Raw genomic sequence first — 17,500 nt, 5'->3', positions numbered from 1 at the left:
ATGTCGAAGTTATCTTTGTAGTAGTATTCACTTTGTTGGACACAAGTAAGGGACATAATCATTGACAAACGCATTTCCCAAAATATTCAGATTTATTTTATTCACAAAGGATTACAAAAGTAAGTTTCATTGTGAATAACGATTTAAATTTAGGGATAATGCGTGGTTAGCACCAATCAGGTTGCTGACCGCTAACAATGTCGCTTGACTTTGTAACAAGGCGAGACTCGTTACTCGAATATCCCCACAATAATAGAATAGCTATATACTTTGAAAAGTAATAAACAAAAATCATTATATCCAACAGCTTCAAAAAAAAAAAAAGAACAAAATACGAAACACGACAGAGATCATTTGTAGGTCTTCTTCGTAGATATATATCGGAGAATACTTATCAATATGGTTCTACAGAGAAGACCTAAAAATTATCTCTGTCGTCTATCTGGAATTTAGTAATGTCTTTATTGTTTTTTGTTGTTGGCTGAAGAAGAGTTTTGTGTCTGAAACGTTCCGTGTTTGGTATCTTGGTCTTTTTTTTAAGCTGTTATATTCCATTTTTGTTTATTTCTGTTTACTGTCCACAGCTTCTAGCAGCCTAGAATCATAATTTGATAGAACTTATTATCTATCCATTTTTTGAATCACCTTTCACCATTGCAGGATAGTTTAAAATTATGTCCTCAAACCTTGGCATCAAGCATTGTAAGTGATAACATCAAAATGCAATATGTCTTGTGCCGCTCTTCCGAAGAGAGGGCTGATGGGAAAGTCCCCTAGATATATTGGTTCATTTATCTTGTGGTGGAAAACAGACTTGTTTCTTCAAATCCATTCAATTCAGCTTTGTTTTTATGTACTAAATAAATCCGTTATTGAACTAACACCGCCTGGGGTCTACCGTGCGCTGATAAAACACTTATTTTAATTTCACATTTTGGTCAAAACATGTTTACTTTAGATATTGATCAAATTTGGTCACTCTGAAATGGCCCGATTGTTATGGTCTCGCTGTTGGGATGAAAATACTCTCAAACCAAAGCAGAAGGCATAGATAATGTTTCCCATTACAATTTTCAATCAAGCCCATAATACCGTTTAGTTATCAGACTCGCGGATTAATGTATACGCAGCCCAAATTTATCCGAAAGCCTCTCCATCTGACACTTTAATATTCTATTTCTTACTAAGATCGAGGAAAGTGTTTTGTCAATGTAGGGCTGTGCTTTTTGAAATAAATCCTTTTTAAAACTCACACGCTCGTATGGATTCAAAATAACACTTTAGAAACGGTCTAGATATTTCATTCTTTTTCTATTTTCTAACTGGGAAACTTCATGACGAACAAACAATTGATACAAACGACATTATAAATCCCTAGATTTATCCAATAGACTAGATAGGGCTTTTGTTTTGTTGTTTTATAAACTATGTTTTAATGTGAAAAAAAACAAAAGATGCTGCTTTTTGTTTTTTTTTTTGATTTTTCTTTCAGGGTTTTTTTTGTTTGTTTTGTTTTAGTTGAGTTTAGTTTTTTATCTTTTGATTTTTATTGTTGTTGTTGTTTGTTTGTTTCAATTTTGTTTTTATTATTATTTTATTTGGTTTTTCTTGTGTTTGAGGGGTTGGAGGGGGGGGGGGAGTGTACCAATGCATCACCAGATCAGTCTGCTTTCCCTAGCTCGAGTCTGTTAACTCTAGTATAAAATAAGAAAGACAACAAAGACTTAAACTCAGAATTAAAAGTTAAAGAAAAAAATTCCCCTTTTTCCGGTAAGCATCGTTAGACGCCATTTTCTAGGCCTTCCATGAAGATAACCAATCAAACAAAGATGCCAACTGGAATCACTCTTGTCCAAAGTAATTCCCGCGCTAATCGTAATCAGAATTAAATTGGATTTTATTTTTTCATTGCCACTTATCTCTTCAATCAGCACAGTTTGTATTTTGAAAACAATTATAGTTTTCAACTAATCGAAATTTAGAAGTTGAAAATCTTGCCGAGGAAAAAATAGATCTAATGCAATGCTTACATTTTACTGTCTTTTCCACTGAACCGTCTCTAAACACACACACACAAACACACACACACACACACACACACACACACACACACACATACACCAACCTCCGTTCCACGTAATAACTAGTGAATAATAGTTAACTGCTAACTGTGGCTGTAAAATCTATCGAACAAAAAAAAAAAAAAAACACAACGGTTTAAAGATGAATAAAATACCAAACATGGAACGTTTCTGATTCAAAGAGCTTCATCAGCCAAAACCAAATCAATTAAATTGTCAATTCCGTGCGTAGGATCACGAAAAGCGCGAGAAAAGGGATTTACACGATATCTTGTATTGATACACGTTTTGCCTTCACTCCATGATAAATACATTTTAACAAAAAACAAAGGTCAGCATTTATATAGCTCATTATCTATTAAACGTGGTCAAAGAACATAACCAACAGCTATACTTTACATGTAGGAAGAGACACGTCGCCTGTTAAGCGATATTACCTTGTTTTTGGACAGAGTCAACGCGGTTGACGGTCTGCTACTTATTTTACACCTTAGTATAGTGAGAGAATATGAGTAAAGTTACTTTTTCCAAGGACTCAACTATGCGCCTCTCGGAGTGAGACCCAAACCCTGGATCTTCCGGTCCAAAGGATAGTGTCATATCGCAAGACCACATAGCCATTATGATTTGTTTGGGTTTTTTTTCTCCTCATAAATAAGTACAGAGATTCTATTCATCAATAGAGTGTAGAAATGCTATTTTTATCCGTTCCGTATTGTGTTATGTGGAAGTTTTCATCATATTAAATTCAATTGAATAAGGAAGGCATTGCGTAAATCTTTTATTAAACTATCGCCGTCTGCTGCCTGCGGTGGGTTCTTTTGAGACACCCTCGCTTGTGGGATTTTAATCCCGGTGTTAATCTATTTTACTTCCATTCTCAATCGGATAAATTCAATGATACAAAAACAATTGATATAAATGATCCTCACTTTCTCAAGATTGCTCAATAGACACCGTCCTGTGATTTGCTTTGGAATTTTACAAAAGAACAAAGAACATGTAATAAGGAGAAATATGAATATTTAATTTCTGCATTCTGATTGATTTACCATGCTCTATGCGCTTCGAATGGTTCATGTATATCTCAAATAGGCCTCATGGAATATTTCCAAAAATGTCCATTTCATACCGTAAAAGCAGACGTCTTTTTTTTTTGGTGTGAGAAAGCTCTTTATATCCGTCGCTGTCAAATGGGAGAGGGAGGGGGGAGGGGCAACGTGTGTAAATGCCCTGCACAAAAGCATAACGCCGTGACCAGAGTTTAGTCTCCCATTTGGTCACTGATCATTCCCAATATCGCGTGACTTTGTAAAGGGACGAGACACTGTAACGCTAAAACACCGACGGCATCGTCGACCATCTCTCTATCTGTACCAAAGATAAAAAACTAATCCTTCATATCTATTAGGTCCATAGAGCTGGAGTCTATCTCTGTCTCTATAGCGTGAAACGGGCAATAGCATTTGCTTGCTCCCTTTTGATAGGACACCGCATGAAAATTGTCACATTCTTTCACATTTCTTTTTCAGATTTGTTTTGTACATCACAAAACTTGAAGAAAAATCTTTGTTATAGCCAAACGAATTTAATTCTGTTATATAAAGCGTGCTTTGCTGCACAAAAGTATGTATTGTATGTCCGTAATGCTTCTGAATTTGAGAGGAAAGAAACCAGTTTTTGAGTTGGGTAGGTATGGCAATTTCGTAAAAAATCGTGAAATGGTTCGATAAGGAGAAAGTCAAGAAGTTTTACCAACATTTTCTTCTATGTCGTTGGTAATAAAAAAAAACAGTGTGAAAGTGAATGTAAGCTTCAATTTAATATACGAAAACAGATCAAATGAACGTTTCGGGTTTCCCCTTTATCAACAACGCCACTACCACATTATCTCATTCATCCTGTTTTGTTGATAAAGAGGAAACGTGAAAAGACCATTTTATCTGTTTTCGTCTATTAAATCGAAGCTTACATTCAATTTCACATTGTTATTTATTTCTTGGAGATTCGAGCAATAACGTTTTTTTTTCTGTCTTTGGTACTGCTTTATTATTGTTATCTTCTCTTTTTTTTAGCTTCAAATGGCAGAATAAGAGGTCTAAAATCAATTCTCAGTCTGGCTTTATCGGAATTGCCTTCAATGCACGAGGATTATCGGAGAAGAGTCAAGGCAATTTGTCACGGGTGTTACTTTTTATTTGTGTCTCAGTTCGCTTGGCTGTTGTTTCGTTTTCTCTTTGCCCGTTTCATTTCAAAGAGCTTTTTCAAGACAAGTGATTATGATCCATCGTCTCAAAACGGTTTTTTGTCGGGATGACTAGGACCCAGGAAAATGGATATTAAAAAGAATTTAAAATATGGAGAAACATGAACTATGGGCGTTTTGCGATGCAAGAAATAATATTTATTATTATAACTCTCCTCTCTTCTTCGTCTTAGTAAATAAACCCGTCTAAAATAAGGTGTATTGACCGCTAACCTTCACCTCACACCGAACTGAACTTGCAACGTCACTTAAATAATAAAAACAATGGCGGGGGGGGGGGGGGGGGGGGGATGGGAGTAATACGCAAAAGTGTGGTGTTTTGTTTTGTTTTTGTTTTTGTTTTTTGTCTTATTGTTTTTATTGTTTTGTTGTTGTTTTTTTTTCTTGGGGGGGGGGGGGGGTATTTTTTCTTTGTTTTTTTTTGTTTTGTTTGTTGTTGCTGTTTTGTTTTATTTTTTATTTTGAAACTTTCAATTAAACTGAAATCCTCTTCTAATCTCGACTTACTTGAAAATTAAATTTACTCCTCTGAGGTCAGGCGCACGCCTCGGTTCGAAATCCAATAAAAGGTCAAAAACTGTATATTCTCCACCATGTCGGGTAGAAACTAACCCCAAGTCTTCATATTTGTGGCAATAAATTGAGTTTCCTGCACCGTGTTCATCCAGACACAATACTGGTTTGGGAAATGTCAAGCTAAAATTACATTGAGACAAATCAAGGAGCAGGCACCGATGTAAGATAAAGATATGAAAAAGTGTGTATGAAACAGTGCCATAAAAAGTAAGAAATACAAGAAGAATGTTTTTAAACATCCTAAATAACAGTCTTCATCGATTGGAGAAGACGAGGAAGACTAAGTTTTTGATGTGTTTTTATTTTTTTATTTCTTGTATTTTTATCTCTTGCTTTGTCTTTTCACTTTTTCATATCACTATCTTAAGAAGACCAACGCTGATATGACATCATTGAAATAATTAACATACAATCCATATCAAAATGAAGGTATGAAAAATTAATGAATGAGATCCTCACCTTTTAAAATAATTTTCCTTACTCCCACCTTACTGAAATTAAATTGAATTAGGTCATCATAACGTATAAGCTCATTAAATAAATAAAAACAATGGTGTGTTGTTATGGTAGCACGTCTGACGGATAATCAGGAGATCTGAGGTTTGATCCCCAGTCGAGGAAGACTGATTTTTGGGAATGGACGTCTCAGTAGTATACATGAGCGATAGACAGACATATAGATAGATAGATAGATAGATAGATAGATAGATAGATAGATAGATAGATAGATAGATAGATAGATAGATAGATAGATAGATAGATAGATAGATAGATAGATAGATAGATAGATAGATAGATAGGTAGATAGATAGAGAGAGAGACACATAGATAGACAGATGGATAGGTAGATAGATAAGGCAGCATGGCTCAGCGGTATGGTCTTTGCTTCGTACCCGAAGTTACCGAGTTCGAATACCCGCTGCTGCCCTGTGTGGCCTTGAGCAAATCATCTTGCCCTAGCTCAGGATTCGGCGCTGCATTGCGGCTGGGTTGTTCCAGTCTTCCCTTGGAATAGAACCTAGAGACAAAGTTCCCTTATTATAGTAAAGGGAATATTATAGTGATTTTTAAAAATGTATTAAATGATAGATAGATAGATAGATAGATAGATAGATAGATAGATAGATAGATAGATAGATAGATAAATAGATAGATAGATAGATAGATAGATAGATAGATAGAGGGATGGATATAGAATGTGGGAGTCCAGTTTGAATTGACACATAGAGAAGCAATCATACAACATGACTAATAACCGCAGAATTCCTTTATCAAAAAATCACTTCTTTTGAGAAAGAATCAATTCAATAGAATCGATTTAATAAGAATCAATAATAAGGAAAATAAATACAAATAATAATGAAATAGAATTCCTTTATTTATTCTCAGGGGAATGTCTCTTTACCGCCTTATTCTGAAAAAAAAACACGTATTTAAAATTTTGGCCTAAAAACTCATCCTTCTAATATCGATCGATTAAAACGATCCTCATCTTTTCAAAAACTCTCAAACCTACGACTTTTCGAAGTCCCATGTTTGAGAATATTTGACTAGATGGGGGTAACTTTAAGAAATCGATATTTGAAGGACAGGTTTTCAGGCCAAAATTTTAAATACGTGTTTGTTGCGGAGTACGGCGGTTTAGGGTATATCTCCAGAAAAGACTGTGTTATTTCAGGAATCAGCCACAATACAGCACCACAAAGTTAGCAAATAAGGTTAAGCTTCTTGTTCAAAGAAAAAGCATGATGCTCAAACCTGGGGAACAATTAAGGCAATGATTTATCTACTTCGCGATCTTGCTCCTCATTTGCTGGCTTATTTCATCCAACATAGGACTTATATATACAAGACCGCCATGTATCAGCAGTTGAATCAGGGTTGCCAGATTATTTTCGGACAAAATGGCAAAAAATAATCGACGTAGAAAAATGTTAAATGTTCTGTAAAAAATGCAAAGTGCTGTCTAGCGTCGCATCTTATCACGAAGCCATGTAGACTTCGCTCAGTCTTGCTAGTAGTTGTTAAAATTAGTGAATATAGCACCATAACTTAATAGTAAGTAATGCTATTAAAGTGAAAAAATACCAAATCGCCAGACCCAACTTTTCCAGCCTGACGGCATTAAAATCGTTGTTTTGTTGGGGGGGGGGGGGGGGGGGTTCTTGTCGTTTGTTTTTTTTTTTTTTTGGGGGGGGGGGAGCATTTAAAAACACGAAATTGGCAACCTTGATTTGGATAACACAGACTGCTTAACAAATCTTCATCGCATGCGCACAGTTTTGTATGCTTTTGTTTATTACGCCAAAGATGTTTTACACGTTTCCTGATCAGTTCCTATTCTTTGAATGGCACGTCATTTAAACTCGTGAGAAACGTTGGCAGAGGCTGATTAGTTTTAAATGTCAGCATGACATAATGTGATTTAGAGCTTGGCCATGCACAATGAGATGTTATCATCAAACTTGAGGTGGAAATATGATCCATCATCTTAAAATGGATTTCTATTTGGGTGATTCAGATGCTTAGAATCGAATCTATAGCCAAAAAATATGAGACTGGGAATAAATGTATTTAATTTCGTTAGAAGAGTGAAAAATATGCTTTCCTAAATATGGTGAAAAAAAATCTGAAAGTTCATCTTTCAGATAATAATTTAAACTTTAAATTTATGTTTGGATATGCGGTTAGTAGTAGTGTATGGCTACATATTCACACAGGACGTCCCTAGCCAGTCTTTAAATTATTCAACGCAGCTGAGCACAGCCTCGAAACTTCTCATCAACCCCGTCAGAGGACAGTGAAGGACTATGTGATCTGCCGTCTCTGGCGTTCCCTGGCATTGAGGACAGTCGGCTGGCTCCCTCAGACCAACCGATGCATGTTTTCAGCAGTCATGCCGTGGCCTGTCAGTAGTCCGTTTGTTGCGACCCATTGTTTTCGATTACCATTCCTGAAGCCTGGCATAAGTTCTGTTGGGTCTTTGATTAGCCCACCACCCTTGGGCTTCGTAAATGCGAGAAAACCCCGACAAAATTGATTAATTTATTTTAAAACTCTCAGCCTGCTTTGGGTTCAAGTTTATTTTAATCGATCGATTTTTGCCTAAATCTTAAATATATTGTTTTTCAAAGTTCGACCGTAAATTTGAAATAAATAACAATGTGAAATTGAATGTAAGCTAAAATCTAATATACGAAAACAGATATAATGGACGTTTCGGGTTTCACTCTTTATCAACAAAACAGGATGAATGAAACACTACAGACGAATGAGATAATGTGGTAGTGGCGTTGTTGCCAACTATGTCATGTGATAGGAATGTATAAAATTCAAAACATGATCATATTTATAATGTTTTTCTCATCTGGATACACTTTTATGCTCGTCGGAGGACTATTTCATACGGGCCATTGGTCCGATAGTTTAGAGGCAGTTACTAAGTTACTATGCGTCTTTATGAGGGAAGTGACGTCATGACTGTTGAAGCCTATTTTATATGGTTAGTAGTGACCTGTCTGCTCAAACCGCATCATGTCAAAGTGTGCCAGATGCCAATTTTAAAGTTAAAATGAGCAGAAACATCCCAATTTAGTTTTTCATCACTTTCACCAATAAACTGCCGTTCTTTGTAAAAACACGTGTTTGAAATTTAGGCCAGAAAACTCGTCCTTCAATTATCGATCGATTAAAATGACATTCATCTTGTCAAACACTCTCAAACCTGGGATTTTACAAAGTCTCAGGTGTGAGAGTTTTTGCCAAGATGAGTGTCATTTTAATCGATTGATATTTGCAGGACGAGTTTTCTGGCCTAAATTTTAAATGCGTGTTCTATTATTCAAAGCACAGCTGAATCGTAAATACGAATCGTGTCATGTAAAGAAATTGATGTTGTTGATTTATTTTTTGAATGACAACACATTGTGGGACATTATGTCGACATGAACCAGATGACAAGAAAGAATGATTATAGTTGAAATGATCGAGTCCCGATAGCTCAGATGGTAGAGCACTCGCTTCATATGCAAAGGAACCAAGATCGGTCACGGTTGCAGTCGAGATTTTTTCTGACCCCACTGTCCAACCAGCAGTGATTGGGTAGCTGGGTCTGTTCGATTTGGCGGATAGTACTTTGTCCGTTTCACGATATAGAAACCGGGATAAACTCCGGTTCCATGGGCCTAATTAATGGCGCTGAACGACAACTTAACTTAAAATGATTACAACTCCGTTTTTCGGCTCAAGACTCTCAGGCAAATGAACATATATTTGCATGTCCGATAACCGGTTGTAATGGACAATATTTTGCGTTGGTTTGAGTGTAGCTATTTCCATGACAACAATGAGCCAATAACAATAAGGGTTATCAGACCTGTTAATATAAGCACACGTTGCTCTCGGTCTTTTCGTCAAATGTGACACACCGTCTCAAAACGGCATTAGGTCGATACGTAATTAATTTTAATATTAAATGATAGGAAATTCAAAATTCGAGATTATTTGTTTTTGTTTTATGGGGTTTTTTGTTGTTTTATTTTATTTGTTCTTTTGTTGTTTTATTTTTTTTGTGTTGTTTTTGTTTGTTTGTTTTTATTTAGTAGTATTGTTTTGTTTTGTTTTGTTATGTGGTTGGATTTTTTTTTGTTGATGTTTTTTTTTTTTGGTTTTTTTTTTGTTTTTTTTTTCTTTTTGTTATTTGTTTGTTTTTATCAGATATTTTTTCTGTTTTTTGTTTGTTTGTTTTTTAATGAAAAAAATAAGATTATATATTTTCCACCGTGACGAAAGGTAAGTAACCCCAAGTGTCATAGTTGTAACTATAAATTTAATTCGTAGTTCATTCATACTACGGCCTTGAACCAATGGGTCACAATTGATGGGATGTGATTAATTTAGCTATCATTGATTTAGAATATTATATTTTGGACCGTTAATTCGATTTCATAACGCCACCATCATACAGTATTGAGATCTAAAAATAAAACGATACTTGTCCCTGGCAAACCGTACCAAAAAGAACGACAATTTTTATGAGTGACATAACAGGTAAAAATAATGGAGATATATATAAAAGAGAAGAAGAAAAAACATTACTTGGCCTGGCAAGTAAGACTTCATTGTCTAGACTACTAAATGTCAACATGAACTTCCATCAGTTAACAAGCAAACCACGTTATAAATGATTCACTCTTATAAGTAGCTTTTATCTTTATTGATTTCTGATGGGTCAGAAGGATGGGCAGGAGGCATGAAAGTTCATTCGGTAGAGCTCAAACTGACCCTCGGGTAGAACTGGTTCATATCCATGTTAAAACCCTCGTCGACAATAACCCTGACACCGCCCTTTAAAGAAAATAACGTCACAATACGACGGGGACAATCACGAAGATAAAATTAAGAAATGAATTGCCGTCAATAATGCTCAAGGAAACAAATGAATCCATGTATTGAACTATTTTTTTCAAAAACGTGAGCTTTGTATACAGCGCAATATCCACTAAACGTGCTCAAAGCGCTTTACAAGGAGTCCCTGACCAACAGCAACACGTAACATGTGGAACGATACATGACTCCTCTCAGGCGATATTACATTTATTTTTCCGGCAGGGATAACACTGTTAACGACCAGGTACTCATTTTACACCTGAATATGGTGAGAGAATGTGAGTAAAGAGCCTTTTCCAAGGACTCAACTATGCGCTGATCGAGGCTTGAACCCATGACCTTCCGATCCGAAAGCGAGTGTCATACCATAAGATCACATAGCCGCATAACTCATTGTTCACTTTATTTTGTTGGTCGTATTGTGACGTTAATTTTTCCTCAGCGTCATTATATGAGTTCACGAAGCCACTGATTGACGCATATAGATAGAGCCATTCACGACTCTCAATGCTTGACTGCGGCCTTTGATTCCTTAAGCAAATGAGGATAAATTGAGCTTTTTGAACTTTTTTATATAGCGCAATATCCACTAACCTTGCTCAAAGCGCTTTACAAGGGGTCCCTGGCCAACAGCAACACTTAACATGTAGGACGGGATATGACGCCTGCTAGGCGATATTACAATTTTTCGGACAGAAACAACACTGTTAACGGCCATGTACTCCTTTTACACCTAAGTACAATGAAAGAATGTGAGTAAAGAGCCTTTTCCAAGGACTCAATTATGCGAGGCTCGAACCCAGGACCTTCCGATCCGAAACGAGTGTCATACCACAAGACCACATAGCCGCATAACTCATTGTTCACTTTATTTTGTTGGTCGTATTGTGACGTTAATTTTTCCTCAGCGTCATTATAATATGAGTTCACGAAGCCACTGATTGACGCATATAGATAGAGCCATTCACGACTCTCAATGCTTGACTGCGGCCTTTGATTCCTCTTGCAAATTAATGAGGATAAAGGCCTTTTGAGATGTCACATTGAAAGGGGAGCATGCATTGGTTACTATAGATGGCATGAAGTATAAGCTAAAAAAAATATGTTGGCCTGTTTGAAGCATTAGTGTAGCAAAAAAAAGTATCAATTCTCCCTAGGGTGATAAAGACTTTCAACACAAAACTCTTAAATACTTAAGATAGGGAACTAATCTACTTAGATTAGTTTGCATGGCGAAAATCCCAGTTTTGTTTCCAATCTTTATTAAGACAATTGTGTAATTTCAATAGAAAGTTACGGTATTTGGTTCATCTTGTAAGAATTCTGACTGAGTTTCAGGAAACGATATCGACCTTAAAGGTTGTGAGACGGAAGTAACCTCGCCTGTCGCTCATTAAATAAACTGGTGTACGTGACGCAACGCACGAATTGCGTTAACTTTCACGGAATAACAATGTGTCCGGAGTGAGTGCATCGAACCCGGGACAGCATTGTTTACCTTGTTGTGATGCATATCGTGGTGTTAAATAGACAGAACAGGAAGTAATAGGCAGAGCTATTTACAGCCAAAATAAAATCGTGTAACTGACAGAGATCGATAGACTTTATTGTTAAGCTTGTGTTCTTGTTTATAAGATTTATATTAAGTTACACAATTGTATAATTTTTCTACCTTGGTAACCGACTACAAGGAACAAAAGTGCGATGTCAAAAACTGGTACCAATCTCATGGAAAGTGTAAAACCGCTCTACCGGAGGAATGAATATACCTTTTGTAATTGATTCTTTTGTTTCAGAGTGAAAGCATATTCTTTTCTCGTTTTAATATTATATTATATGCTGGTTGTCAGTATAGACCATACATCCTCGCTCTTTTAACTCTTAAGAATTTGCCTATACATCTTGCTACAAAAAAATGTCATTCCGCCTTTGGACTCAATATGTAACCTTTTCATTATTAGTCCTCCGAAGGACTGGTTACATATAATTTCCAAGGAATTTGGAACCGTAGAGTAGAAGATGTGACGTCACGACTTATATGCCTATTTGGGGGCCCAATAGCTTTGATAGAGCACTCGCTTCACAGGCAAAGAGATCGAGAGTGATTCCGGATGAAGTCGATATATTTTGTCTGTTTAATCTAGCGGAAAGTACTTTGCAAAAAAGCTAGAGTCCTATCCAAAGGGTAGCAAGCAATTGCTGTTGTCCGTTTCATGCTATAGAAACAGGGATAAAATCCGGCTCCATGAGCGCAACAGCTCTGAACGAAGGAGCAATTTAGTCATTGGCCAATGTTAAACAATAAATGACTAAATATATTGGTTTAGTGAGTTATTTTAGCACTAAGACTTAACGGTCTGGTGCCTTAAAGGGGGGTTAGCCAAATTGGCTGTTTCCATACCAACCGTGTTGTGAAAATAATAGATAGTAGTCTTTAAAAATTATTTTTTTCACCTTAAATATATTGTATTACTTCGATTCCTATTTGTTTACATCTATTATTGTCATTGAGACTTTTGCTCAGCTTCCTTAACTATAATTTATTAAAGTGACATGTAGAGATATTTTAGATTTTACACCACCTTTTACATTTGAAGCTAAATAGGCATATATTTATTACTGAATCCATACTTAAGTTAAATGAAACTTGAGGTAGTGGAGAGGGGTAGTTTGCGTTTAGTGTTTCAACAATTAACATAACGCCGAGGTCAGAATTTGAATATAGCATTAATTGTCACTCATCAATTCACTGACCACACAGATGTCGCGTGAACACATTGGACATTCAGAATGCGGACAGTAATTGTTTTTTATAGATGCAGAAGCTGCATAGATTTTTAATCTCCAACCGTCAGACATCTTTCTCTTTCTCTTTCCTCAACCATTTCACATGGTCCATCAATACGGAATGGCTGTTCTTGAATCCCTGGGGACGCCCGACCTCTTTCAATTACCAAAGCCACTAATCTCTCTATCGTATCACCCACACATAGAGGCTAATAAGTACACTCGTTAAATAGGTTAATGTAATATTAATGCTTTTATGTACGACGTTCCCAGCCTTCGTTGAAATTTGGCTTGACTCCGAATTTGTAATATTAACGCTTTTATGTACGATGTTCCCAGCATTCGTTGAAATTTGGCTTGACTCCGAATTTGTAATATTAATGCTTTTATGTACGACGTTCCCAGCCTTCGTTGAAATTTGGCTTGACTCCGTTTTTGACCGCGTAAATGAGACAACTTCGTTTCCTTAATTCAAACACAGTTCATGCTTATGAAAATCGTTTCCTTACAGTAATACAAAAAACGGACATGTCAATTTTAATGTAACATAAAAAAGAAATAAAATAAAATTTCTATTGACACAAGCATCACTATTTGAATAGGAATACTCAAAAAAATATTGGACATTTTGCTTTTATAGCAAATAGATTTCAATTTATTGATTAAAAAGATTCTTGAAAAAGCGAATTCTCTGTCTGAAGCAGACATTGGGGGTTGCCCAGCACGCTACAATCAGAGTGCAATGACTCAGGTAAATGACTGACTTATTTTAAGGTTATGAATTCCCTTTGCGAATCGCCTTTAATTTGCCAAATCTGCATGGCGTCTTTGCATTCAGTCCTGATTATGAGGTGAATAGGTTATCACAGATTCTGTCCCTTAGTTGTAACCAACACAGTGAATACTTTTAAGAGGACAGCACACATGTAAACACTTTTTCAGGGCTCGATGATTTCTACTAGTGAACAAAACTCACAAAATCACAAAATCATTTTAAAAACAAGCCTTAACACCGAGATACAGGTCCCGTGTGGAGTCCCATTGTATTTTTTCTTTGTCCACAAACAAAGGGAATGAATTTGGTAGTTAATGCATTCACTCAATAAAAATCTGAATGGACAAAGAATCTCAATGGGCTGCAAAATATCAAGAGAATAAACTGGTGACCTCAATCAAATAAGGACAAGATACATTGCACAATAACCAAGCTGGCGATTTTGGCCATCGAATATTGCTGCCAAATCAAATTAGACTCCGCTACCTGGTACTTGTGGGTGTACAGATATATAAAGGAAAATAAACTGATCTAACAGAAGATTGTGTTCAGTAAAACCAAAAGGGAGGCAATTTTTCTATTAATCATACTATCGAACATTGACAAATACGTTGGGATTTTTTCACAGTTTCTCCGGAAATCCTCAATTTCAAATGTAGATAAGATAAAGATTAGATAAAATGCCCTTTATTCATCGACCAAGGGACATTGTTCTTTAGAGTCTATTACAAGGAGAGTACTTGAATAATTCTAGACGTAAGCCGCAGTGCAGCGCCGAAAATTTAACCAGGGCGAGGTGATTTGATCCAAAGTAATATACAGCATGGTGGGGATCGATTTTGGCACCTTCTGAGTACGACGCAACGATTATACCGCCCTACCAAACCGTTCCCTCAATCAATTAAGATTACCCCAAGTTCACCAAAAGGTTTCAAACCTGGGACCTTTGATTTCTTTATCGATCGTTATATGACATATGAAGTAAACGTTGACTTGTGCGGCTATGTGGTCTAGTTGTACGACACTCGCTTTCAGATCGGAAGGTTCTGGTTCGAATCTCGCTCTTAGAGGTGCATCCTCGAGTCCTTGGAAATAGGCTATTTACTCACACTCTCAACGTACTCAGGTGGAAAATGAGTACATGCGTTAACAGCGTTGTCTCTAATGGAAAAAAGTGTTATATTGCCTAAGACGGGCGTCATGTCTCGTCCTACATGTTAAGTGGTGCTATTGTCTACCGACCACTTGTAAAGCGCTTTGAGCACGTTTAGTGGATATTTCGCTATATACAATAAAATAAAAAATAAAATTCCCTTTATTCATTCCTATGGGGAAATTTGTCTTTAGGATCTATTCCAAGGGAAGGCTGGAATAACCCAGGCGTCAGCCGCAATGCAGCGCCGCAAAGTGAGTTATGGTAATGTGACTTGCATAAGGCCACACAGCGCAGCGGGTGATCGAACTCGTTACCTTTTGGGTACGAAGCAAAGACCGTACCGCTGAGCCACGCTGTCCCATGAAAGCTCAAGTTTCATCTGGGTTCTTTTTTAATTGAAGAAAGTGCTGTTGTGTTTTAGTGTAATGCAGTTTGAAGCCACTCTCCAACAAATCGTCCTATTAAAGGTCACATGCACAATTGAATTTAAAGTTTATACCGTGAAATTCCAATCAGAAACCATGGAAAAAAAGATTTAAAACTTTGTCTACACTGAACTTCCGTAAAAGCCATATCAACTTAGTTTTCTCTCGCGTAACTAAAAGTGAAAAGTGGAAAAGGTCATCGTAATCAATAATCAACCTTTTATTTATCTAACTCACGCTCTAGGCTTTTATTTTAAAGGAAAATATCAAGTGTGCATTCAAGGCTAAAAGGCGTTAAGATATGTCAATGAATAATAGCTTCCGGATTTGTTTTGTTTTCATTAAATTCACGTAAATAGGATGGCAGTGGGGAGATGGGGAGGAGGGGCGGAAGAGATTATATTGATTTTGCGGATTTGAGTTTAACGGTTTAAAAGACCACGTGAAAGAACGACAAAATTGTCTGTCTGTTTATCCTTACTCTCATTCAAATAAGGCGGCATCCTGTTGCTCAGTATATTATATAGTTTTGCCCTGACAAGTAGACTACTGATGTATGTAGTAGCTCTTTCCAATCTAATTCTCACCACTCAAGTTGAAGGGGTTGGATGACTGTTTTAATTACGACATGGCGAAAGTATATTTGGACAGGCCAGTAATGCGCTTTTTGAAACCAATCCAACATAACAAATTTATTTATGACAATGTCTGACAAATATTGTAAACGCTGCTTCTTTGGTTATGTATTTGATTCAAGATAACGAAACAAACAACACTCATTAATCTATTGTGTGAATTGGAACATGATATTTGCCGTGAAGGATTCTGTAACAATGTTTTACAAAACGAATTTGATTTCATGAGGCCTATTGTAAAAAAATAAAATAATTTAAAAAATAATCCCCTTTATTCATCCCATAGGGGAAATTTATCTTTAGGGTCTATTCCAAGGGAAGGCTGGAATAACCCAGGCGTCAGCCGCAGTGCAGCGCCGCAAATTGGGCTAGGGCGAGGTCACTTGCTCAAGGCTACACATCGCAGCGGCGGGTGATCTAACTCGGTACCTTTCGGGCACGAAGCAAAGACCACACCGCTGAGCTACGCAGCCCACTAGCTACGCTGCCCCCTCAAAATTACTGAGGAATTGTGACACGTATTGAGTATGATTATGTCAACTCTGTGGCATCATGCAAGAACATGATAAGCCACGTTTTCTGGGAAAATGAATCAGTGTAAAAAAAAGGTACACCTCTCATGAGTCATAGATAGTTGCTTTAATACCTTTTTCAAATTATGTGTATAATTAGTAGAAAAGAAATTTGACTTGAATTTGAGCTTTTTATACAGCGCAATATACACTAAATGGCTTTTAAAAGGGCCCCAAGCCAACGGCATTACATAACATGGAAGACGAGACATGAAGCCTGTAAAGCAATATTACATTTTGTCAAACACAGACAATGTTGTTAACTGCCATGTACTCATTTTGCACCTGAGTGAGGAAAGAGCCTTTTCCAAGGACTCAATTATGCGCCGCTTAAAGTTGGACTTAAACCCAAGACCTTCCAATCAGAAGACAACAGCAAATTGTGGCATTTTATCTGATCGCATGTGATACTAAATCCTTTATTTCTGTGCAACTTTATGTTTGTTTTATCATTTGTCTTTATATTGTAGGGTCATCAGGTACATGCATGAATCCATTGAAAAAAAAACTGTGCTAAATAGAAGATGCGTATATATATATTTACTATAAATTTTACAACGTTCGGATTTGATTTATGCGCTGTGCCAAAAGGTCATTTCAAAACGTTCGCCACAAAAATACTCCAACACTGAATTATTTAGAAAAAAAGACTACGGAAAAAATAGTTTTCACAAGTTTCTTTGTGTTAAATGATGGAAAATAAAACAAACATTCATGATATAGCATCACGGTACTAGTAGCTAAAGCTGTTTAAACTGTCGAAAAGGTGTGGTCAAAATTTATACTTTGTCCGAACATTGTTTGATCTTTTAAAGCTATTTCAACTATTTTATAGATGC

The 17,500-nt window shown here is 36.5% G+C and overlaps 1 protein-coding gene across 1 annotated transcript in view; it reads left to right on the top strand.

Annotated features, from left to right (window-relative positions):
* LOC144967441 (uncharacterized) overlaps positions 1–17,500 on the top strand; it is a 160,968-nt gene that overhangs the window by 128,817 nt on the left and 14,651 nt on the right. The window lies entirely within an intron of this gene.

The sequence above is a fragment of the Berghia stephanieae genome, chromosome 1 (assembly GCF_034508935.2).
Source record: "Berghia stephanieae isolate SIO BIC M18660-M18661 chromosome 1, UCSD_Bste_1.3, whole genome shotgun sequence".
In the NCBI taxonomy this organism is placed as follows: domain Eukaryota; kingdom Metazoa; phylum Mollusca; class Gastropoda; order Nudibranchia; family Aeolidiidae; genus Berghia; species Berghia stephanieae.
This window is presented reverse-complemented; position numbering and strand designations above follow the sequence as displayed.